This window comes from Mesoplodon bidens, assembly GCF_964165515.1.
Source record: "Mesoplodon bidens genome assembly, chromosome: 11".
NCBI classification, from domain to species: Eukaryota; Metazoa; Chordata; class Mammalia; order Artiodactyla; family Ziphiidae; genus Mesoplodon; species Mesoplodon bidens.
Window position 1 is genome coordinate 22,093,916 of NC_138167.1, and position 26,466 is coordinate 22,120,381.

General features: G+C 43.9%; 1 protein-coding gene across 4 annotated transcripts in view; it reads left to right on the forward strand.

The window, feature by feature from the left end:
• Window positions 1-678: 678 nt before the first annotated feature.
• Window positions 679-26,466, forward strand: part of PPFIBP1 (PPFIA binding protein 1) — a 183,585-nt gene continuing 157,797 nt past the window's right edge. For all 4 annotated transcript variants that reach the window (XM_081249206.1, XM_081249207.1, XM_081249208.1 and 1 more), the window contains exon 1: window positions 679-822. The gene's annotated coding sequence lies outside the window, so the exon portion shown is untranslated. The remainder of the gene's footprint in view (window positions 823-26,466) is intronic.

Sequence of the window (26,466 nt, forward strand, 5' to 3'; positions counted from 1 at the left end):
GCGTGCTGTGATTTTCGTCGCTAAAAGCAAAAGCAACCACACGGTCGATAACGCCCCTGGTTAACGATCCAGAGGATTCTCCTCCATATCTTTCCGAGGTGCTTTTGAAGTTCTAAATTTCCCTTCTAAGGGAACGCCCAGCAGTCCCAAGATAAAAGGGTAGCAGAGGGAGCTGGCGGTTTCTTTTATTTGCCTGACTTCAAGCTAGCCATTTTCTGCTCCACGCGCCGCCGGACTCGGACTTGCCCGTGACACAGAGGCGATTGTTTTTCCTTCAAAAGGGGGCTTGGGTGGGTTAGTTTCGTTTCTGACCTGGGAGATGGTAAATGCACCAAGAGAAGTTTAAAACAGGACCCGCAAGGATCTGCCCCGTACCATTATTCTCCTTCCCTTAGAGACAGCAAGAAAGGCAGCATTTTTTTTCCATCAACACCCACTTCCAGCCCTCGCCGGGCTCCGCGAGGAATGTGTAAAATTAGTGGGCTCCTCTGAGTGACAGTCCTCGGGCCCAATCAGCGCGAGGCGGGGCGTGCCGACTCCCTCTCGCGCACTCTCTTTGGCTCATTCCTGCGGCGGGGAGGAGGGAGGGCGCGAGGGAGGGGAGGTACCTGGGACTGGGAGTGATGTCAGCTCCCAGCTCGGTGCCTGCCCGGATTCCTGACATGGTGTAGGGCCGAGAGGGTGGGGAAGGCGGGAGCGGGGCGGGAGAGGACTCAGGGTAGCCAGCCTGTGGCGGGGCCAGAGTGCCGGCGCTTTGAACTCCGGGCGAAGGTGAAGCAGAACTTTTGCAAGTCGTGCCGGCGGCTCTCTTCGCTCAGGCAGGTAAGGGAGTTCGGCTCCTCTCTGGGACCGGAGGGCAGTGGCACCGTTGTGTGGTTGCAGCTGCTCCTTCTCGCCGCTCGATTTCCTTTTCCAGCTCCCTCCTGTTTCCCAGTGGGAACGGGCACTTTTTTGAGGGTGGGGTAAGGGCTTAACTCATGGGGCTCCCAACTAGCTTATGTGTGAAAAATACCTCCAGGATAGGACCTGTAAGATCTTGTCTGGGTACTTAAACCCTCCACACCCCAGTCTCCTAGCAGTACTTGAGACCCCCAATCAGAGACGTGGGTGGGGTGTGTGTGTGTGTGTGTGTGTGTTTGTGTGTGTGTGTGTAGGGGGGGTGTTATTTTAAAATGTCACAAAAAGTTTATGGAATATCGACTCAAAAATTATGCTCTTGGAGAGAGAACAAAAGTTTTGTCTTTTTTTAGCTCCCCTGTGGCCATGTTGATTTAAATGAAAGTCTGTCATTGTTATTCTTATATATTCTTATATAGGAACATAAAAAATCCTTTTATACAGTCCAGTTAGGATGTGAGAAATTCACATGGGGTGTATTAATTATGAGCTTGTGGGAAAACCGGTCTCTTGGGGGCACATTTCAACACCAGCTCTCTTTCACTCATATTTTAACGGAGAATTCCTTTGGTTGCCAACTTTGTGTTCTGGAGGGTTTAGGAAGGCTGCTGAGAATCTTCAGATCTGTTTTCTGTGGCTGTTTGAGAGAAGGGTGAGGGCTGGTAGTTGTTTTCATGGATCTTTTTTAGAGAAGCGAGTTTTAACAGGGAAATGTGGCAGAAGGCGCGGCATACAAACTCTTAATTAGAGGAACATGAATTTTTCAACATGTGGGACCAAAACAAATCCTTCCTTTCAATAAGAAGTGCAGAGAGCAATAGAAGAAGAACTTGATTTAGTGCCCCAGTTTGGTATTTAGGGGAAGCAATTGCCAGTCAGGAGCAAAATGGTATTTTGATAAGTGGAAGTATAGAATTCTGATTTTGTGTTTACTTCCTGTTTCAAATCCTTTCTATTTCTTGTTTAGAGATTTTGTGTGCCTGGGTCACTAACTGGGTAGGATTAACTTTCTGGGGAAAAAATTATGGAGTCATAAGCTTACTCAGAACCCTCCCTTCTCAGTGCTGAAGGCTCTTTCTTTTGGAGAAGGAAAGTGTCTGGGCTGAGACTTCTGAGTCAAGTTTCCCTTTTCTTTCACCAGAGTGCTTCAGCAGTGAGGATCCTTCTCTTGCCAGGTCGGGAGGAAACGGGCGTGGACTTCTTTGTGAGTCAAAAGCTGCATCCCAGGTGCCTGTTTGTAAGGGCATTTCCGGGAGAGGAGGAAAGAAAGAAGCCACATCACTGCATCTAATAAACCCAAGTCGGGAAGTGTGGAGATAAAGGACTTCGTCGATGGGGTTCTCCCTCTTTCTAGCCAGATGACATTTAGGTGTCAGGGCAAAAAAAGAAGTGTTTTGTTTGCTGTTGTTTATAAAACACCTGGATCTGTATTGCTCTTGAAAAATTTAATTAGCACAGTGTGGATTAAGAGTAGGCTTTTTGCAAAGGCAAGGCATGCTTGACTGGAAAGGCCAGAACATTTTAATTTTGGTTTGTGTTTTGGACTAAGAAACAGAAGTTGCCTAATGTCACTGAAATAATGGTGACCAAGTCTTTTCTGTTTATGTTCTGTAGGAAGTACATAAGACATACGGTATTTTCCAATGTACTTTTTCAACAAGAAAGAGCAGGAGGTGAGGTAGAATTCCTGTGGGCTGGTGTGAGCTCACTGGAGCCTTGGCTGATGGAGTATTCAGACTGCTGTTTGTGATACCCAAAGACAAAGCTGCAAAAATCAGTCAAGTAGTATCTTTAGGATGTTATCCTGATGTGCCAAATTCAGATTTATACTTCTTTCCAAGAAACGAGTCCTGGCTTAGGGACTTGAATATATCAAAGCTTTAAATTGCATTCACAGTTTGTGGAGTAACAGTAATGTTACATACTTAGTTTTAACCCGTATTTCTCTTTCTCCATCTATGTGTAGGAGGCAGATATGGTATAGTAAAACATGGTGCTTTTAAAGGACAAAACTTGAAAGACTTTTGAGTTATTGAGAAAGGTAAGATCAGGTTTTGGTTAAATTCTTTGACCAGCAACTATCATAGTTTCGATAGCTACTTTAAAAAGAATGATAATCTGGCCTTTGTGGGCAGATGTTGACTTGAAATTCAAGGCACACTGTTGTTGCAGATCAATAGTGCCTAATTTCAAGGGCATTGTAGACATTTTTTGGAAACAAGTTCAGTGAGAGAGAGTTCATTAGCTGTTTATGTAGTCTTTTTGCCACTCACTGTGCCAGCATGAGATAAATCAGAACAAGGTCATTTTTTTCCCCTTAGTTACTGACTAGCTGACTTCTTTTTAAAACCTGTTGTTCATATTCATGAAATATTTGTATTTTTATAGTTAATTTAGATTATGTTAGTAATCTGTTACGTTAAAAGTAACTTTTTGAGGTTTTCAGCTCCCATTTAAAAAAATATGTATATACCAAATAGCACATTTTTCCAACTGTTAACTCAAAGAAGACCTCATTCATTATTCTGTCTTTTATTACGTTTCTGACCTGACTTGGATTACCTGTTCAAAACAATGAATGAATGAGTGAATGAAATGTATGAATATCTATTCACATTTGGGTCTGTGTCTTGATTCTTTATTAAAGAAACGTTCCTTCAAGGCGAAAACATAGGCAAGAGAGAGTGCACAATGATGACTTCTTTATTCCCAGAGACTTCCCTAGAAAGTCATACTAGTTTTCAAATTAAGAAAAAAATCCCAGTTGAGCAGCCAACTGTGAAATCTTTCAGGGAGCCATGATTTTATTATTGTTTTCTAACCATGGTGGAACAGATGAGTTTAAGTATGAGAGTCAAAGCTGTTAAGGTTAGTGACACTGGGTGTTGTTTGGGGACAAAGGGAACAAAGTGTTTGTCCTCTGGCCGGCATTTCCCTTCACCTAAAGGTTGATAATTTCACAATTAAATCAGTCATCAAACTGACCCCAAATCGACACTATCCAAAAACCACTGTGGGCTTGTGCAGTTCTTTGCATCTGTAGTGTGTTATGTCCTTTGTTTCTCAAATTCATAGCAGTGCATGTCAGAACCATTTTCCTAGCCAAAAGCCTACAGCTTTTGTCACGTATATCACCACCATAAAGACCGATACGTTATGAAATGGAGCTAATGGATTAAAAAACTGAAACTGAACTCACCCACACTAGAAAATACAAAGACTCTTCTATTTCTTTTACACTCTTTATTTTAAATATAGTAATTATTGATGCCAGTTTGGCATTGGTTGATAATGTTTCAAAAAGCCAGGTGGTGAGGGTTTCTTTCCCTTCAATACTTTTTCCCACTTTTAAGGACCTAAAACACCAGACAACTGGATTTTAGGTGGAAAAGTGGGCCCTGCCAGGAGTTTTAAGTTTGCACACTTGTTGGGCAGTTTTTGAAGGAGAGAAGTGTTTAAGTGAAACCTCTACCAGCCTGTACTCCTTGAAGAGCTTCTATTTCTGAAATGTGGGTTTGGACTCTGAGTGATCCAGGTGGGTGTGTTGTCTCAGTTTGTTACTGAACTTTGGTTGCGTGTCTCCCTAGAACTTGGTGTGACTCACATTTTGACTGGCCCACATTCACATCCTTGTTTTTGTTGGCAAATGTAATGAGTTCAGAATAGAAAGATGGTGGAGTGGTTTCTGTATAGAGGTGCACCTAAAAATGCCCATGACTGAAGGAATTGTACAAACTCAGACTGCATTGACTATCAGTCATTCTGGTAAAGGCTCATGCCTCAAATGTGGACCGTGGAGGAGGAAGATCAAGTACCATAACTTTTGGGGCTGGCCACAGATTTTATGGACACCCTTTGAACTCCAGAGTAAGGCTAGGTATTTTCACCTCTCCTTTAACTTAGAGAAATTAAGCATTTGTCAAAAAAAAGCAGATGCAAGTTCAAGGGAGCAGGTGTGCAGATTCCTCATGTTGTGTGTTGGTTAACAAAGGAAAACTTAATTCTACCTGGTGAGAGAGAGACTAAAGATGCTGTTTTCAGTGGCAAGGCCATTCATAAGTAAGTGGCCAAATTCTTTAGGCAAGCAAGGTAGTTCTTGGGAAGAAGTCGGTGGGCCCATCGGAAACTGTTTTACCTCTTCCATGCTATGAATGTAACTGTGAACCATATCACTGAATATGGCTATGTCGTCTTGTATTTCCTGTGAGCCTAGGATATAGCTCACAGAAGTCCTTTTGCTGGCTTTCTGTCACCCTTCTCTCCATATATAGTACTTTTCACAAATATTATAATCTCGCCATCACAGAACTGTATGAGGTTTTTATGAGGAAAGTTTTTTGAACTTACTTTATTTGAAAGAAAATGAAAACAGGCTAAAACTATGGTCTACTTAACTTGATAGTGTGGCTGCAGTTGCATAAATAATATCCCTGCAACCATTATCTTTTTCTGAAGATAATGCTTCTCATAACAACACATGGTCGAGGGTTGTATTTTGCTTGAATTGGAATTTGAACTCGCTCTACTTTTTCTTATGAATGATGAAAGAGTCAAATGAGCCTGTTGGCTCTCATTTAACATAGCTCTGGCAAGTGAGTGAGTTGGAGGAAGGGAAACAGTGACGACTCAGAGGAAACACTGATTGAACCTGCGAGTCTGCCAGGACGGTTTGTGTGAAGTCACCTGGGTCTTGGTGTTTTTCCTCTGGATCAGCTGCTTGGATGCTTCTGTAAAACTTTCACATTCTTCCAGCCTCCACCCCCATCAGTGGGTGACTTTGCACAACCAAGAGGGCTTTTAAACACAGATTTAAGGTTCTTCTATTGCTTCCTTCTCAGGGTACCTTGATTCTCTGGGGTGACTTACATTCTACATTACCCTGTGGAGCAGACACAGGTAGATGCCCAGTCATATCCATCCTGCCCACTTTTTCCCTACAGCTGAACCATTTTATTTTTTATTTTTTTAAACATCTTGACTGGAGTATAATTGCTTTACAATGGTGTGTTAGTTTCTGCTTTATAACAAAGTGAATCAGTTATACATATACATATGTTCCCATATCTCTTCCCTCTTGTGTCTCCCTCCCTCCCACGCTCCCTATCCCACCCCTCTAGGTGGTCACAAAGCACCGAGCTGATCTCCCTGTGCTATGTGGCTGCTTCCCACTAGCTATCTATTTTACGTTTGGTAGTGTATATATGTCCATGCCACTCTCTCACTTTGTCCCAGCTTACCCTTTCACCATGATAGTTTAAAAAAAAAAAAAGTTTGATTTCCCAGAATCCCTTGCAGCTGGGTGGTGTCTAAGTGACATAGTCCTGGTCAGTGAGATACAAGTTACTGGGAGGGGCTCTCCCACACACTCTTTTAAGGGGATGGCCTCTGTGAGCTCTCAGGTGAGGCTGTTTTTCTTTGTACTTCTCCTTCTTTCTCCCAGGGGCAGGGATGCTGTTTTCTAAGTGGAGGAGCCATCTTGTGACCAAAGACGAGAAGCTTGAGGGGTAAGCAGGTTGGGAATCTGGTGGCCTTCTGGAACGGCTGTACCAGACCTGGTCTGCCCACCTCTTGATTTATTTTGAGAAAAATAAATCTCCATTTGGTTCAACCACAGAAGTTGGGTCTGTTACTTGAAGCCAAATGTGATCCTGACAGTTTAGCTTTTAAAGAAGTCATAGTTCATCTTTTCTCTCAGAATTAAAAGGCAGCATCCTGGATGACAAAAAAAAGCGTTCGGACTTTGGAGCCCTACAGACCCTCAAGTTGAATCTTGGTTTGGCTATTCATTACAGTCTAATCTTGGCAAGAGATTTAACTTCTTCGGGTCTCAGTTTTCCTCTCTGTAAGATGTGGTACTGATGTTTGTCTCATAGAATTTTTGTCAGTATTAGAAATTATTAATAGAAATAATAATGACAGATTTGGTACATAGATTTTCAACAAATGGTGGCAGCTATTACTGAAGGAGAGTGTAGTGAGGAGCCTTAAGAAGGGGAGGCAAGTAATTCAACTTCTAGTAGGTTCTCAGTAAACATAGATTGAATGGCTGAACGGTAGATTTGCTTTATGGGTGCAACCACTTGCCTCCATGTACTTAACGTTCATTCCAAAACAACACCCATCTCTCATCCTCAGTCCCACCTGCCTACACCAGAACACTTGAAGCTTTTCTGTTCTCCAGCTTTGGTTGAAAAAGCAAAGGGTATTCTTATGTCAGTTTTATTACCTGTAAGCATAGAGATGAAGGGGGTGGGCTCCTGAGTCAGACAAATGTACTATAGATTAGAATCTCCTGTCCTTATGAGCTGTGTGATTTTGTCTTCTGTGAAATGGGAATAATTGGGTGGGTAATGAGGATAACCTACAATATATGTGAAGCATCAACAGCTGTTGTCCTGGCACACAGTGAACACTGGATTGATGACGGATATTTTTACTATTTCATTGAACATTTGTTAAGCAGTTCTTGGCCTTGGTACAAGGTCCTCTTGGAGATATAAGGACGAATAAAACATGGTCTTTATCCTTAAGAATATGCATATACAGGGCTTCCCTGGTGGCGCAGTGGTTGAGAGTCCGCCTGCCGACGCGGGGGACACGGGTTCGTGCCCCGGTCTGGGAAGATCCCACATGCCGCGGAGCGGCTGGGCCCGTGAGCCATGGCCGCTGAGCCTGTGCGCCCGGAGCCTGTGCTCTGCAACGGGAGAGGCCACAACAGTGAGAGGCCGCGTACCGCAAAAAAAAAAAAAAAGAAAAGAAAAAAAGAATATGCATATACAGGAGATGGGGGCCGAAATGGGGTGACCCTCCTTACACATAACAATAGTAGAAAAACAGATTTGGAGAAGTATTTAGCTGTTAAAAAATTGGGGAAAAATATACTGACTTAAACAGATGTCTGTGATATGTATTTTAAGAAAAAAAGCCACCAAGCCTACATGTATAAGTTATATTTGTCAATGCAGGAGAAAAATTGCTAAATGGGATGGTTTGCGGAGGATGGGATGAGGATGGCAGGGAAGTTGAGGGACCTTTAATTTTTTTATAGCATATTAATGTTTATTTTACAACACGCCTGCATTACTCTTGAAATGTAAAAAGTATTAAAGTTGAAAAAATCCATTTGTTGGGCCTCTTGAAGGTAGGTGGTGGAAGATTGTGCTGTGAGAGAGCACATTGGGCTATGAACTTGAGCAAAGGATGGGTTTTAGTGGGATCCCACTAGAAGCGGTAGGATTTGAATGGGCCTTGAAGGAGGAGTAGGAGTTTTCAAGGAGGCAGTGGGGGGAATGAGCATGCTTGGATTTGGAGCAAAATGTAGAATATAATTAGATTAGTTTCAGAGAATGATAAGATGGAAAGATCAGTATTGTTAAGAGAGGTAAGATATACGATAGCCAGATCTCAGAGGGTTTAAAAAGAGTGACATAATGCTTTAAAATGAGATTTTTTTAGTGTGTAAGTTGGGGAGGGATCTGAGAGCTATTACTTTATAAAAAGGACTCTTGGAATAGTATGTTGAATGTTAGGAGGGGTATTAGGAGGGGCAAGGGGAGGGGGGAGGGATAGAACAACCTGAAGAAAGGCACACAGCGAAAATTCAATTTTAATGGGAAATATGGTGAATTAAGATTTGATCATCTGGAGTTTGAGATTCCATCATGACCCACAATAACCTACCTTCATTTTCTCATTGTGTAAACACGTAAAATCATAGAACCTGTCTCATTGGGTTTTTAGGAGAATAACCACCACAACAATAATAATAGCTAATGCTTACATAGCACTTGGTATGTACCAAGCACTGTTCTAAGTGTCATACATATTTTAAGTTAGATTTAATCCCTACATCAGCCCTGAGAAAAGGTACTGTTCTTATTCAGGATGAGAAATCTGAGACACAGAGAGGCTAAGTGAATTTCCCAAGGCCACACAATTGTGTGTGTTGGACTGAGGACTTATTTATTTATCTATTTATTTATTTTATAAATTTATTTATTTATTTTTGGCTCTGTTGGGTCTTCATTGCTGCGCGCAGGATTTCTCTAGATGTGTCGAGCGGGGGCTACTCTTCATTGCGGGGCGCGGGCTTCTCATTGCGATGGCTTCTCTTGTTGTGGAGCATGGGCTCTAGGCACGCGGGCTTCAGTATGGCATGTGGGCTCAGTAGTTGTGGCATGTGGGCTCAGTAGTTGTGGCTCACGGACTTAGTTGCTCCGCGGCATGTGGGATCTTCGCAGGCCACGTCCCCTGCATTGCCAGGCGGAATCTTAACCACTGCGCCACCAGGGAAGTCACTGGACTCAGGATTTAAATGCAGATAGGTACAGTCTCCAGGGTCAGTATCCTCAACCACTTGTACATGGCATGTGAAAAGCTATGAAGAATTGTTAGTTGATTTTATTCACATGAAGATGTTAAGCAAGAATTTAGAAACTCAGGTTTGGAGTTCAGTCCCTCGAGTGATGGACCATCTCCATATAGGGCTGCTACCTAAAGAGCGAGAGTAGGTGAACTCGCCAAAGAAGAGGATGCAGAGTAATAAAAGAAGCAAGTACACAACCTTCAGGGAACTCTTGACATTTGGACATGGTCAGGCCAAAGAAAAGTTATTAAAGGTGATAGAGCAGGAATGCCGAGAGAGGTGGAGGTTGATGGTGGCAAGGGAATGAAGCACACCCAACACAAGTGGACCGTCCACGCCATCCGGTGCCGCAGACCCATTACAAGGACAGGTCTGAGAAGTGGCCCCTGGTCCAGCCGTCTGGCCGTTCGTGAGCTGGGAGAGCAGTTTCAGCACAGTAGACGTGGAATCCGGAATGCAGAAGAGTGAGGAATACATGGGAGGTGATGAGCCTCAGGCTGTCCCGTTAGCCCAGCCTTTCAAGGAGTTGAACAAGGAGATAACGTGCTCTGACAGCCTGGGTTTGAGGAAGGTCCAGGCAGAGAGGGTGATACGAAAGCAAGCAAGAGGGGAGAAGGAGAGGGATAGATTGAAATAAGGCGGAGAGTGCGGGTCAGCTTTGAAATCTGTAAGAATGCTCCTTCAGATGGAGTGGAAGAGAGGATGGGGGAAATTGGGGAAAAAATGTGATTGGAAGAGGTAAGAGCTGAGTGAGTTCACCCCAGGCAGTCTGCATTTTTTTTTGTTTTTTTCCTTCAGTCTAATAGGAGACGGTGGGAGGAAATTCATAGACCAGTAACTCAGGCTCCTGAGAGCCTGGCTCTCCGGAATTATTGGGACAGAGGAAAAATTTGAAAGAATGACAGAAGTCTCTCATCTAAACAATGCAAACTGACACATTTGCTAGGATGTGTCTCCAGGCAGGAAATTAATTTATTGAAGTGGAAAGTAGTGGCACAGAAGAGGAGAATGAAATGAGACAAAGGAAAACTTGACTGTATTTGAAGGAGGAATTTTTAGACAGCACACTGAATGGTTCGCAGAACAACTTGTCAGGGGAAACCTGAGCGTCCTGAGTGTTGGGAAGCAGCCTGGGTTTCGTTAACACTGAACCACCAGAGCACCAGGGGATACTCTATAAGGGGGAGTTGTCCAGCAGAGACCTCTGCATTACATGCTGCTCCTGGTAAGGTCTTTAATCTTCAGTTTAACTGATTATTTCTGGAAAGATCTTTGGCCGAAAGACATTGGGTTGCGGTGTTTTAGCAGATTTGTTGTTGCAGTGACATGCATGGGATGAGAAAAGGGCTGAAGCAATCTAATAATTAAGAGTGTGGCACTAAAAATCAGCACCACTGCCATCAATGCATAGGTGGGTCCTTTGGGGGTTGCTTTGAATGGTGTCAGTAAAAACGTATCCAAGCGTGGGCAGCATATTTAGATGGGCATAATATTCTTGAGTTCAGTGGTTCTCAGTGGGACCAGCTACATAATTAGTGGAGCCCAGTGTAAGAAGCAAATGTGTGGCCCCTTGTTCAAGAAGCAGGAAAAAGTGCTGTTAAAGGTACTAACATAAAAAGCTTTTCCTTTTCTCCCATAGTTTCTCTCTTTACTCATCATGGTGTTTATTTGCTAGTTAATGTCCTTCTAAGTGAAGGAAAATTAAAAATAAAAACTATCAACATGAATTTCATTGTTCATCTTTATATTATGCAATGCCAGTATTAAATGCAAATATAAGAGTGTTTAACACGTATGCAGAATTACTGAAGTCACCCACTTCGTAGTATTTTGTAGTTTGTAAATGCATTTGTATATTCTTCCTACCCGAACAGAGGACACACTGCACAAAACTGACTACCCTTACTTCACGTCTCCATTTGCCCAGTCTCTCAGTCTTTGGCTTATAGAAGGAAGGACGGAAAGGAAAAAGAACCATGGGTTGCTCTGTCTTTCCTCCTGTGCCGTCATCTTCAGCGTCAGTGGTTGGTTAATACAGGGGAGTAACAGGAGTAAGAGAGCATATGGAAGGATTCTTTGGTTGTTAGTGTTTCTTAGAAAGACACTGCCTTGTTTCTACATGTACAGCAAGTTCTGGATCAAATGGAAAGCATGGCCTCTTGTTGCTGTCAGCACCCACCCACCTGCTTACTCAGTTGCATTTGCAACACATTTACCTTGAACTCGCTTTGAGTCTTATTTATTTATTTTTTTAAAATGTTTTTCTTGCTGAGATTAGTGATGATATTAATGAATGTGATTTTTTTTTTAAAGAAGATGTTGGGGGTAGGAGTTTATTAATTTATTAATTTATTGTTTTGCTGTGTTGGGTTTTCGTTTCTGTGCGAAGGCTTTCTCTAGTTGTGGCAAGCGGGGGCCACTCTTCATCGCGGTGCGCGGGCCTCTCACTATCGCGGCCTCTCGCGCTGCACAGCACAGGCTCCAGATGCTCAGGCTCAGTAGTTGTGGCTCACGGGCCCAGTCGCTCCGCGGCATGCGGGATCCTCCCAGACCAGGGCTCGAACCCATGTCCCCTGCTTTATCAGGCAGACTCCCAACCACTGCGCCACCAGGGAGGCCCTTGAGTCTTATTGAAGTCCATGCATCGTGAGTCCACCGAAATTCTGTGCTTATGGGGCCCTGCAAACACTATTGTGAATAGGGCAGCAAGGAATGGTGGCCACACGTATTAAACAGATCTCCTCAGCTCACATGCACGGTCCACTGTGCCATCAGACCTCATTTACAGAACACAAGTTCAAAGTTTAAAATATTAGGAAGCTTGACCTCATGTACAAAACACAAGGTCAAAGTTTACATTATTAGGAATCTTGATGATGACAGCAGAGCATTAAACCAGGTGTGGGGCGTTTCTGAGCCTGGGCTTCTGTGTGTGACTACAGGTTACAAGTCCGTGAAGATTGCCCTGGTTCTTGGAAGTCAAAGAGCTCAATTTTAAGCCTGAGCTGCCTTCTGCTCTTAAAGTCTCAGCTTCATTATCAAAGCTTACAGTGGGTCAGGTTTGCGTGTGGTATCCTAGAGACCCCCCTCCTGGCCATCAGCGCTGTCATTTTTGCCTTTCAAGTGTTTTCTGAATCACTCTCCATTCCTTCCGCCAGTGCCTTGGTTTACATCCCCATCAACTCTGACATAGACCCTGCAGTTAGTCTCTTCCCTATATTCTGCACCTCATCGCCAGACACATCTTCCAAATAAACCTTTGGTACAAGGCCACCCTACCCTGCCTGGTCCTTGCTTTGATCTCCTGCGGGCTCTGGCTTGCAGCAGAGTTCTCACACTGGTGGGCCTGGGATGAAACCAAACCTGGGTTTGACCTATGCAGTATTTTAAGAAATTTGCGCCAGTACTTAAATCTTTTGGAGATTTCACTTACTGAAATTCAGATTTAACAAAGAGAAGACCTGGCTGCTCTGGGCTCTTGCTTCCTTGGGCTGTGCTGGTGCCCTAGAGAACAGGAGGACCTGTGGACACGGGGAGGAAAATTGACTCTTTGTTCTGGCAGAACCTTCACTTTCATAGATCTAGAGCATGTATTTGCCTGTTGTTCTCAGGGAATGCTGTGAAGCAGTTGGAATGCTGATCTTTTAATTTGAGAAATTAAGTTCTCCAACTTTATAATGTAAGTTGGGTGTATGCTTTGTAGCAGCCCTTGGTTTTTTTAATGTTATTTTTTTGTTTTTTTTTAGCCCTTCGTTGCTTTTTTTAAAATTTTATTTATTTGTTTATTTATTTTTGGTTGTGTGGGATCTTCATTGCTGTGCATGGGCTTCTCTCCGTTGCAGGCTTCTCTTTGCAGAGCATGGGCTCTAAGCGCTCAGGCTTCAGTAGTTGTGGCACACGGGCTCAGTAGTTGTGGCTTGTGGGCTCTAGAGCACAGGCTCAGTCGTTGTGGCAAACGGGCTTAGCTGCTCTGCGGCATGTGGGATTTTCCCGGACCAGGGATCGAACCCGTGTCCCCTGCATTGGCAGGTGGATTCTTAACCACTGCACCACCAGGGAAGCCCCTTCATTGCTTTTTTAGGAGAAAAATTTACTAGGTCTCACCTGGTCAGTGTCACCACTGTGTCACTTGTGACCTCATCTGATCTTGACCTGTTTCTCCAAGCTTGTCTTCGTGCTCGCTGTGCTCAGACCCAGGCTCTGCACCCCTGGAGAGCTTGAAGTCCACTCAACCTTCTACATTTCCTATTGTTTTTCTCTTTGCTTAAACCCTCCTCTTTCCTCTAGGCCCCCTTAAAGTAGTTCACTGGGAGACCCTTGCTGAGACCCTCAGTCTGAGCTCAGCCTGCAAACTCTGCTGGAAGCAGGTAATTAAATTTTTAGAGTTCTGAATGCTAAAGTACCAAGTGGGTGATGAGTTCAGGTTGTTTGTGAAGGTTCCTTCCAGCCCAGTGATTTTGAGATGCCATGATTCTGCCAATGCCTGTGCCTGTGTATTACCATGAACTTGGTATCTAGTTGATTTTGAAGTCATTTTTTTGTGCTAGGAACTTTGCTTGCTCCATTTCACTTAAATATGAGGGTGACATTAGCATTACCTCCATCATACAGATGAGGAAACTGAAAGCTTTTCCCAAAACTGATGCTCCAAATGGCTTATCTCTGGTTATATCTTAATTCTTGAAATAGATTATATACTTGTTGAAGGCCATGACTGTGCCTTTGTTGCCAGGCCCTGCTACCCAGTAGGGATTCAATGAACGTTTAAGTGATGAAAGTAATGGTTCATTCAGCCAGTATGCATTGGGGCCTAGACGAGGCTCCATGGGGATGCAAAGGAGACTCAAGTAGTATTGGTTATATTGTAAGATAGACCTCCTACCTGTGCACAAAGACAGGATAGTTTTTGATCTTGGGCTGTGGATTTAGATGAACCTATAGCTGTGTCTGTTTCTTCACTTGTAAAATGGGGGCAACAATGGTACCTAGTTTGTAGCAGTGGTTTTAAACTGGGGTGATTGTGCCCTGTAGTAATCATTTGGCAGTGTCAGGAAACTTCTTGTGTCACAACTAGGGGTGGAGGGAAGACTGACATTCAGTAAGTCACGTCCAGGGTTGCTGCTAAACATCCTACAATGCACAGGACAGGTCCCTTCCCACAACAAAGAAATAGCCCCGAATGTCAGTGGTGCTGAGGCTGAGAAACCCTGCCTTGTAGGCCCCTGAAGATGAAACAAGATATTGAATACAAAGAACTTGACGTAGTTAACTGTTACTCTAAGAAAACAATCTCAAAGACTGCAAAATCAGCTTTTGGGAGGGCGGACCCCGAAAAGCTTAATTTCAGAATATCTGTGATTCTTGCTGAGGAAAAGCCTTATGCTAAGGATTTCATGCTGTCTTGTTTACAAGTGACAGACTCACTGGAGATTGTGTGTGTTACACTGTGTACTAACATGAGCTGGCATGGATTTATCAAAGCTGTAAAAACAATTATTTATTTTTAGGGTGTTCCTGATAAACTTCCTACTTGCTTAACTGGTTTGTTCTGTGGAGATTATTTTGGTGTGTGGGTTTAAATCCTCTGATGGAAAATGTTTTGGTTAGTGAATTTCCAAAATGTGTTTTGATAAGTGGGACATGAAAAGTTTTTGTTTCCACATCAAGAAGCCTATTGTTTTTGTAGTTCCTAAGTTTAAAACAAAGCCACTTTCCCCCTGCTTACTGCCTTACCTGTCTACTGCACAGTGTTTTGGTGTTTGTAGGCTTGGAGAGCTTTTGGATTTACATCTGTTTTTTTTTTTGTGTGCGTGGATTTGAAGTTGAGGCTGTTATTAAAATTTTTTGTAATTATAAAAGTAATATATGTGCCTTCTAAAAGATTTGGTTAGTATAGAAAAAACATAAAGGAGACGCAATTTAAAAAAAATAGTCCTCAGTATTCCTGCCACACAAAAGTACAACTACCTTTGGTGTGTTTCCTTCCATTTTTTTCATTCATGTATTGTTTTCCATCTTTGAAATATTCCGAGTGTGTAATTTTGTGTCCCACTTTATTTTTACTTAATTAATTTTTATTTATTTGGCCGCACTGTGGGGCTTACGGGATCTTAGTTCTCTGACCAGGGATTGAACCCAGGCCTACGGCAGTGAAAGCATGGAGTCCTAACCACTGGACTGCCGGGGAATTCCCTTTAACATTGTTTTATTTGCATGTCCTCACACTACTATAATATCTCTCTTATTTCTAAGGACTGTGAGATGTTCCATCTATGGGTGTTTCATGATTTATTTAATCCCATCCAGCACATACAGCCTGTTTTCAATGTTTGCTGAGCATCTTTCTGTATTTCAGATCATTCCCATCTTTACAAGAGATGACCAAACGTAGAACGAAAGGGTGTGGGTCACAGTGCCTGGATATCTTGATCCATGTAGATATCAGTTGCCAAAAAGTTTCTACTAATTTTTGCTGCCATTAGCAGTGATATTCTCATTTTAATAACATTTGATAACTTTCTAGTAGAAAAGGTATTTCATTTTTCTTTTTTATTTATTTGCTATTTATGAGGTCAAACATGTATATGACTGTTGGCCGTATTTCCTGTTTAACAAACTGTTTATATACTTTCCCCATTTTATCAATTGGGAATTAGTGTTACTCTCATTTGTCATAAATTCTAGTTTATGTATTTCATTTATTTACCCTTATTAACCCTTTCTCATAGTTATTGCAAATATTTTCACCTAGTTTTTTCCCTAATATTTCTGATTAAAAAATTTTTGTTTTGAGTGATATAGAAGTTTAAAAATTTTATGTAGTCAAATCTGTTGATTTTCTTTTCCACTGGGGATCTTCAACCTTCCTTCATCTATATGCAGATGAATCCTTTCTGCTCTGGAAGTCACCATACTGAGTCATCAGTGTTTAAAATTCTGTCCCAAAGTAGACTGCTATCGAGTTTCCTAATGAGGATAAAAGTGCTTGGTCTAATATGGGCACCCACTATGTACCATGGAAACCCTTCACATGATCGTGAGTGTGTGTGTGTGTATGTATGTCTGTGTGTGTGTGTGTGTGAGTGAGACAGAGAGAGAGAGAGAGAGAGAGAGAGAGAGAGAGAATAGGGAAAGTTGATTAGAAAGGATGAGGCTCTTGTTGGGACACTGCCCATTCGGTTTTGTTTTAAATTTCCTTTCTCTCAAGGTGGGAGTGAGCTTCTGCAGGCAGGGGGCCTTGCAGAGATTCCCAAGTGGCTGAGTGCCTGGGACCAGCAGCTGGCTGAGCCACCTGTGGCTGTGCCTGGCACAGAGTTGGCCCACAACGATTTGTTTGTTCAGTGCAGGAGAAGGTAGACTGAGCCGAGACGGGGCCTCTCTACCCCTCGCCATCAAGGTCCATTCTCTCAGGCTCCAGGTTGTGTGCTGCTCGGCCTCTGGAGGTGGCTCCCTGCCCTGCAGTGGGCTCGCGGGAGCCCACAGCCCTGCTCACCTGCAGGTCACCAGCTGCCTTAGCCGAAGCCCGAAGACGGAGGTAGCAATAACAACCTGTGCTCACCTGTTCTGCAAATTCGTTTCCTCGGGCTTTTTAAAACGCTTCTCACCTCAACTTTATGAGGTTAAACACTATTTTCATCTCCGTGAATTTGGAGGAAACCACCACTCAATAAAAGCATAATTAAAATCTGGAGCTTATGAAACAATTCCGTCACTGTAATTTCTTGGTGTACTTTCTTGGTGATGCTATTGGGCAGAGGGTAGCAGCAACTGTTTTAGGTTTTTGAGGCAGATATACCTTGGATGGAATCCTAAGATAGTCATGTCTTAGCATATTGAATTGGTTTTTGCGTCTCTAAACTGGGAACAACAGTATCTACCATAGGAACATTAAATTGAGATAGTACATGCAAGACGCCCAGCACAGTACCGGGCCCATTCATTGTGGAAGCTCAGTAACGATTGTTTCCTAGTCTCCACGCTGAAAATGCCTTTGTTCTTTTTTGTTTAAAAGTTTCAGAATAGCTGGTACACCTGCTCAGACTTGTGAAATTTTAGTAAATGTTATTTATATTTAAGTGCAAGAAGCATTTCTTTATCTGCCCTACTTATATTCCTGTTCAGTAGATTTTCTCTTCTGGTGTGGCTAAGTCGCCTACTTCTCTGAAATCCTTCTGCTTGGAGAATTTCCTGATGAACCCCCAGTTTAGGACTATACTCACAGCCAAAATAAAACATGCTTTGTCTATGTGTTTATGTACAAAGCACAGACAGCTCTCTAGAAGGGCGATAACTCAGGCATTCCTTTACACATAGTTGAGAATTTTAACATGATTCATGGAGTTGTTACTTGTCCATGTATCATAAACATTCAGGTAACAGAGCGGCGTGAAAGAAAGTTATAGAAAATCACAAGAAAATACAAAGCTGTTAAATAACTTAGGAGAAGAGTTGTTAAATAAATCTTCATTTTTTCATACCGTATAAAAGTTGGGTTAGATCTGACTGGTCCTTACGCTAGACCTTGTTAACCACTTAAACAAAAAATAACTTTGCTAATATTATTGCTATTTCTGACTCAAGAATCTCAACATGAGGGTTGTCTTGCCATTTAACTTCTACTGTATGTTTATTCAGACTTTTCCATTTTAATAAATTGAGCCAAGTAATTATAAATGTTGTTATTGTAGAATTATAATCCAGTGCACTCTTGTTTCTATGGAGTTAAAGACAACACCCTTTGGGAGGTTTAAAATATGCCTTTAAAATATGCCTTGGACCGTCTTGTTTTTTTGTCCCTGAAGCCATGATTGCATTTTCAACAATACATCAACCTAGTATTGGAATGGGGCAAAGTTAATGAGGATGGGGCTTTACTAGGTTAATAACTAATGCTCTCATTCCTATTCTGAGAAATTTAGATCTGTAGCCTGTGGTTTTTCCATTCCCTGCCCTCTCTTTAGTAGCAACGGAGAGACAAGGATGGGAAAGCCTTTTAAAAATGTAATTTATATAAATTCATAAATTAGAGTTGTGCTTTTATATAATTCATACCGTATATATATGCTGTCCGAGAAACATGGATATAGTTAAGTATCAGTGATTAAGTGAAATTTACATGATTTCTCAGTTCCCTTTTATGTCTTGAGTTCGAGGATTAAAGTGAGTGAACTGTTGGCCAAATCTTGCGAATGTTGCAAACGGAGTGCAGTACATGATAAAATGCCACACCCAATTTTAATGGTCAGTAGGCAATTGTTTTCCTAAAATTCCAGGCCCATTGTTTGATTTCTTAATTTGCAGCCAAAGTGGACATTTGGGGGCAGAGTGGGTAGCGGTGCTAAGGGTTAAGAGAGTAGGTGAAATCTGGAAGAATAAAATTGGTGCTGACCTGACTACTGATTTACAGGATACAAAGGACTAAAGACTAGGCTTTGTGATCCTCAGATAACAATCCAGTTCAGCCCTGTGCCCATCACTTCAGCCAGATCATTTTGGCACCAGCCCTTTGAACAAAGCCTGAGAACCCAGCAAGTTTTACCAGGCATTTCTTGTTGCTACTGGTTGGCTTTTGTGGAGTCGGTAGAGTAATTAGCTCTCATTAGCATGTCCACAAGCTGTAATGCATCCACCTGCTTGCTTCTGGTCCTGAAACCATAACATCCTCACCTGATCTCTTTAGTCCCAGCATTTTTGTATCGCAGAAACAGAATGCCAACTTGGCAAGAGTAAAATCCGCCAAGTGCCTCAGACAACAGTAGCAAAACCTATTGACGAGGGTAGGAAGTCTTTCCTAAGAACAATTTTTGTGTCTAGGAAATTGGTGAACTGTTTAAAGCATTTTCTTTTTTCCCCTCTTGTGTATGAGACTGACATGAAGCAGGTTAGTCACAGACACTGAACACTGGTAGTCGTATAACTTGCTCCCCTAGTCTCTTGTCAGCCGTATTCCAGAAGCTGTGGTCTGTATCAACAGAGTCTGGAGTGTTTGGAGTCACTGAGACCTTTGGTGGTGATTTGTGACCCTGTTCAGGACCCCGTGCCATCGGTAGTCCTTGTTCCCATGAAATACAGGTCTGTAGCATGAAGGTGGGAGTCATAAAGGCAGAAGGAGGGAGACAGGGTTTTGGGGCTTTGTACACAAGCCTGGAGAAATATGTAGACAGATTGCAAATTGGCAGAATTTTATGTGAAAGGACCTTGGAACCAAGAATCTGGCAGTCTGATCCCAACATTGATCAGCTGTGTCATCCTGGGCAAGTCACTTAACCAGGCATAAAGTTGAGATAAAAATACCAGCCCAGGGCTTCCCTGGTGGTGCAGTGGTTGAGGGTCTGCCTGCCGATGCAGGGGACACGGGTTCGTGCCCCGGTCCGGGAAGATCCCACATGCCGTGGAACGGCTGGGCCCGTGAGCCATGGCCGCTGAGCCTGCGCGTCCAGAGCCTGTGCTCCGCAACGGGAGAGGCCACAACAGTGAGAGGCCCGCGTACTGCAAAAAAAAAAAAAAAAAAAAAAAAAAAACCAGCCCAGCCCTTGCAGGGAGAGCTGTGAATGTCAGATGACACAGTGTGTGAAAAGCTATAAAACATTAAGCAGTAGTATGATTTTAAGTTGAGTTTTTTATAGAGAATACATTATCTACATTTTTAACATTCTGAATCCAAACCTCTGGTAATAAGATACAGGCACTGTGCAAGCACCTGCTTTTCCTCAGATTTCTACTCCTGTGACATCCCTAACTCCATCCCTGGACCCTAACCTGGACTAGAGCCTGGATGATGACTAGGTAGTTCCTTGAGGTTTATCTGGGAGTTGGTGTGGTGCCTCCTGGGCAACGTGGTAGCAGTAGCTCTTGATTCCTGCGCAGGCCTGTCTGCCATCTGCTTTCTCGGGGATGCAGTAAAGAGTACAAAGTCATCAATAATTGATCAGCTCTAGGAATTGTTCCCTGTTATTAAAAGTTTGGAATGTTGGGAATAAAGTGTTCAGGACTCATTGTCATGTAGCGCTGTTCTCTTCAAGTGGCTTTAGAGGAAAGATTTCCTCTGATGTAGGTTATAAAGCACGTGTGTCTTATGTGGGGAGCAGGTATACTCTAACGGGCAAGGGTAAAAACCGTAGCTCGGCACCCTGTGGTCTGGGGTCAGTTTCCAGTACCACGTGATGTAATGTTGTGATGCACAGATCACTCTCCTGGCGGGCGATGTCTCACCTCCCTTACTTGTGAAACTGTGATACTCCTGGGCATTATTTAAACTCCTGTCCCTGTTGACTGCATTGGGTTGGTGTTCAGAAAGTGCTCTGAGTTGATTATCAAAATGTGTAACTTTTAAACGGAATCACAAGTATTTTTCAAAGACTGCCTTCAGCCTTCACAGGACCTCTGATCGAACGTGTCCCTCTAGGGCCTGTAACTTCCTCAGTACGATTTAAAAAATAACTTTCTACACTTAGAAAACAGCTTTCTTTTTTTTTTTTGGATTGGCTGGAAGCACACCAGGAGTTGGATGCTGAAGGAGTTCAGGGGTGAGGAAAAGAAGGCAGCAGGGTTGGGCAGAGGACAAGCTGACTGGCAGTGTGGGTGTAACTGAGGCCCCGGCTGCCCTTATGGTGAGCTCTGGAGCTGGGGTGGCCCTGCTCAGTTGTCTCTGACTGAGGCAAAGAGCTGGATCTATGTATCCCTGAATCAGCGAGTGGCTGGCACCTGGCCACCCCTTCTGGGGGCATTACTTTGGGTGAAGCTGTGTCCTGCCACTGGCTGAGGACCTTCCCTGTGAGCCGGCAGCAGCTGGGGATGGGTGCACTGGCCCTAAAAACGGGGTCTGGTTGGAGCACGGTAGTGACCCTACCCTGTCCCAAAGAATCTAATTCCTTAAGAGAGAAACAGACAAAATATGTAGCACCAAAATCCCAGCAGTATGGTAAGTCGCTTTATCTGCAAAGTTAGAAAGTTTGCATCCCTTAGCAAAACTGAAGGAAGAGGTCATACCCCTTCGTTAATGATAAATCAAACAGATCTCTAGCCTCTCCGAAGTTTGAGACACTTGGATAATATTTACACCTGGTTATGATATAGCAGGGGCCAGCTTCTATATTTGTGAAACGGCTGACACGTCATTGAGTACTTTTTCCCAAGCATGAATTACTGCATGTTTGGCATATTCACCATATGTGTACATGAAGGCAGTTGTTTCTGGGGTATTTAATTCACGTTGAATTTATAGGATTTGTGGGTCACCACCACAAAAGGCAGGTAAGGCACACAGACCATGAAACTCAGAACATTCCAGGGGACCCTACGGATGGAGGGCAAACTTGGGGGAGTATAGCTTCTGTCGAAGTTACCTGATACAGTCTTTTCGTCATGGTTGAGGATTATGGTTTAGGAGTCACATTTTCAAAGGATAAGTTCATGTACTTTGAAAAAACGAATCAGTTTTCTGGCATTTCCAAAAGCCAGTTGTGCTCAGCAAGCGTCTGAAACTGTCTGGCATGGTTTGTGGGATGAGTGGGATGAGTAAACAAGGCCAAAATTGTACGTAATATCTTTCCAACTGCAGCTCAAGCCATATTGCAAAAATGAGCACTGCTCCCCAGCATTTTCTATCTTTTAGTAAGTGAAGGAGGTGGTGGGTTCTGCCGACCCATCATCTTCACAGTTTGGGTGTGTTGTGGATGATTCGGGCCTGGCACCAGCAAAGGTGATAGAGTTTGTGTGTCCTGACCTATGGACCTCACTTCCAGTGAGTCCCCCTCAGCAGTGAGGTAGCCCTTGTATTCTTTGCCTCAGTCTGCAATATCACCCAGGAGCTCCGTAATGCCAAGTCATGGGAGATATTCCCAACCTGTTTCCACCATGGGTGGAGTGGAGAGATAAATAGGTCACTGTCTCTTACGCAGCTGTTCTTGGCCTTAGCTTCTGTATTAAAAACACACATCTCTGGGCTTCCCTGGTGGCGCAGTGGTTGAGAGTCCGCCTGCCGATGCAGGGGACACAGGTTCGTGCCCCGGTCCGGGAAGATCCCACATGCCGCGGAGCGGCTGGGCCCGTGAGCCATGGCCGCTGAGCCTGCGCGTCCGGAGCCTGTGCTCCGCAGCGGGAGAGGCCACAACAGCGAGAGGCCCGCGTACCGCAAAAAACAAACAAACAAAAAAACACAAAAAACTCCACACATCTCTGAACCTCTTGGAGGGATGTGATGATTTGGTAATTGCGTGATTTACCAGCTGCTTTAGTGTATTGCCTAGAAATGGGAGACGGCACGAAATACAAAGCTCTCCAGGTTTCCTCAGCCGAGAAGGAGATTAATGCAGCGTAGTGATTGCCGTAGAGGAAAGGCTGAAGGGGAGACTGTCAAACGCGCGCAGTGTATCTTCTCGAACCCTCCACTTGGATGATCTTTCTCCATGTGATCCCTGGGGTCTCAGGAGCTCTCATAGTGCAAGGAGCAGACATCCTCACTGGGGGCAAGGAAAGTTGTCACGTTGTGCGTGTCTTCCTCTGGCTTCTCCGTCTTTCTAAACACGCCTGCACGTGTGCATTTACCATTGGCGTTCTGGAAAGTTCAGATGAGGAATCTCCATCTATGAGTTTCATTGTGACACATCTGCAAAGGATGAATAGAGAAAAGTTTCTTGGCCGGGAAATGCGGTCCTGTGTAGAGAGAAATAAGTGTCATTAGGAGAGAAACTTTCAAAGAACCACAAGTTTTAAAAAAGGGAAAAGAAAAAGATGGAGGAAGCCTATCAAGGAAGGGAAGGCCCAGAGGGGAGCTGCAGGGTGCTGCTTGGAGCTGTGGGAAATAAATCATGAACGAGTGACACGGGAAGAGGTCAAATGGAAAACACCACCTGTGAGGGCTGGCCAGGGCCCAGGACAGAGGCAACACCAACTGGGCTTGGAAATCCACTGAAACTCACTCCACCCAGAACTGCCCCACCCGTCTACCCCATCTGCCTCTATCCACCTGGAGCAGGAGGGCCTGACACCCTCGTGGGAAGGATGCTGTCGGGCTGTTTTTTTGGGTTTTTTTTGTTTTTTTTTGCGGTACGCGGGCCTCTCACTGTTGTGGCCTCTCCCGTTGTGGAGCACAGGCTCCGGACGCGCAGGCTCAGCGGCCATGGCTCACGGGCCCAGCTGCTCCGCGGCACGTGGGATCTTCCCGGACCGGGACACGAACCCGTGACCCCTGCATCGGCAGGCGGACTCTCAATCACTGGGCCACCAGGGAAGCCCTGTCGGGCTGTTTTGAAAGCAAGACCTCGAAGTTTGGGAGAACCTCACCTCCTTCTCCAGCTGATGTTCCTCACCTCCCAGAGAGAAGACGCAGTGGTGAAGGACACAGGCTTGGGAACCAGGTGGATTTCTGCCCCTTAATAAGAGGTGTGACTTAAACACTGGGCCTCAGAAAACAGGAATGCTGATGCAGTTGGTTATGTTTCACAGGGTTATTGTGAAGAGTGAAGTGGGGCTTAATGAAGTAAATGCTCCACACTAGGTAACTTGTTGTTATGTGTCAGGAATTATAACTGGATTTGGAGAAAGCACCTTCCTGTACTTGCTGGCCTCCCCGTAGGAACTTTGAACCCGACCTGGGTCTCAGCAGGGATTTGGACGCCATCAGTGGCCCCGTGTAGGGCCTGTACGGTAATCCGAGGCTCGGGGTGGGTTGTTGGAAGCAGCCGCAGGTCCTTGCACGGGGCTCCGGGTGTCCATCCATGGCCTCTCCTCAGAGTTCCTGTTCTGAAAGCCCGTGACCTTTTCTGTAGGCCGCTCCGGCAGGGACATGCACACACATTAGCTTGGAATGGATCTGGGTTCTATTTTTAAAAAATTTCCAGGGATAATGGGATGCTCCATTCAATATACGTAAATATTGATTCACCTCCTAAGCGTCTTTTATGTACAAGACACTGGACCCATAAAGGTGCAAATCGGGGCTGCCTGTCGTGTGTTAGGGGGTTGCATGATTATGTTATTTGTGCCTTCCTGCAACCCTAGGAGAGGAAGGCAGTATCACTAGTTTTACAGAGATTAAATAACTTACTCAAGATCAGAGATAATGCCCACTTTCACTGAATGTAAGACACATTTCAGTTTCTGTGATGCTAAGATGTGAAAAAGTATATCTTTTTAATTAATGAAATGTAGTGAATAGCGGAGTCCGGATACTACCCCATGCCCATCTGATTTCAAATCTTGTGGGGGGGTTTTCCCCCATCACACGCAAGGGCTCATCTGTCTAGCTGGTGAAGATTAAAAGAAGCACAGAGAAGAGGACAACTAATGTATTAGTTAGGACTTATAAGGACAGCAGTGTGATAATAGTTGCTGTTTATTGACTACTTATGATGTTGGAATGCTTTTCTGTGCTATCATTCATAAGAGCATTTTAATCTTTACAATCACTCTGAGGTGGATACTGTTATATTCTTTTTTACAAACAAGGAGACTGAGATAGGTACCCGTATTCCCATTTTCACGTGAGAAAAGTGACACGGAAAACTTCCTGAGGTCACATAGCTCGTACTAAAAGTAAATTCTGTAACATGGTACTTAAGAGTTCAAGTTCATTTATAATCATGACAGAGCTGGTTAAGGTTCCAGAAGACTGTGATGTGGTAGAGGGGTGCTCATTGTCCTCTGGGTGCACCTAACCCAGGCCTGGGTCAGGAAGAATTCCCAAGGGGGTGGCACCTCAACTAAGATGGGAATGTCCATCTCTCCATCCCTTGCCCCTATGATACTGAAAATAATCGTGGTTACCCTAGGTTACAGACCTCTGCTAGTCCCATCTTTCCAAACCTGGCATTAACTAGAAGGAACTGACTTTATTTATAATTTATATCCTTTCCATGTCCAAAGAGCAAGTGACATAGTTTAAAAGGAACATTGGAAATTAGGAAGTTGTTTGAGACCTAGAAGGACGACTGCATGGAAGGTCTTGGAAATCGCCAAAATAGGAAAATAAAACCCAAACACTTGAGGACATTGTGTAATTTAAGTTACCTGCAGATGCCCGGCCAAGTCATCTTTTGACAGCTTTTATGTTATGTCCTGCCTTCTCAGGCCCCTGGAGAACCCCCTGTGCTCACAGCGCTGACTGACCTAAGTCTCTGTGGCAACTCAGCTGGTACTTAGCTTTTCATTTTTCTCCTATTCCTTTTATGGAATTAATGATTTTTATCTCAAGTTGATGTGTTGTTAAAGGGTGTGAAGATTGTGCGTCAAGCTGCCATCTAGAAATAAAGCAGAATATATTTAATTGGACAGATTTTCTGTCATTTAAAAATAAATTTTGACAGACTCTGGTCCATAAGTAGACAGAGATATTTAAAGATATTGAAAGAGCCTGCAGAACATGGAGTCGTGATTTCTGATTCGCAAACTGCATTCCAGGTTTATTTTTGTCCCTCAGGAACCCCTGACCCCCGGTTTCCTTATCTTTAAAACAAGGGGGGTGCGTTAGGTATTCCCAAACTCCTCAGGCTCTAAGATCTTTTGATTCAAACATTTCTCATCAATTCTAACACGGCTTTTGTTCTGATTCACCAGGGTGCCTGCCTAACGCCAGATGTTGAGTTCATCTCTGAGTTGTATAGTCAGTGAATTGAAATGGATGCTATGTTTTAAATTCCGATCACCTGCAGACTGCATTTCAAAGGGAAAGTATTGTGGACATTTTTCTTCCACATCTTCTGAATAAAGAGACTCACTGTTAATGAAGAGAATTGAGCTGCTATAGGTTTGGGCGTCAGGATGCCCTTTGCTGCAATAATCCCTGACAGTCAACCCCAGAGCCAGTGTCTCGCTGAGCTGCCTTAAACTGCGGTCAGGAACGCTGACACGGTGGGTAGGCTTAAAGGAGGGATGGTGAGAGCAGAGAACAACTGTTTGGGTAGCTCTGAGAGAGGCCCAGCTGGGTAATGGAACCCGGAGGTCGGGATGAAGGGAAAAATGGGGAGGAGGATGGGGGAGGAAAATGCATCCATATTCAGCCCACTGCACCAGCGTGTGATTCCAAGTCCATGTCTCACGGGGGAAAGGTTCTTCTCCCCTTCTCTGCTTCAAGGCTGTCTGGTGACACTGAACTTAATATACTTTGGCATGACCCAGGTCACTGCCCTGGGTGGGAGGCAGGGGACGATTGAAAATAAAGATAACTCAGGCGAAACTGCTTCAAGTTGGTGACTGACAAGTCTGAT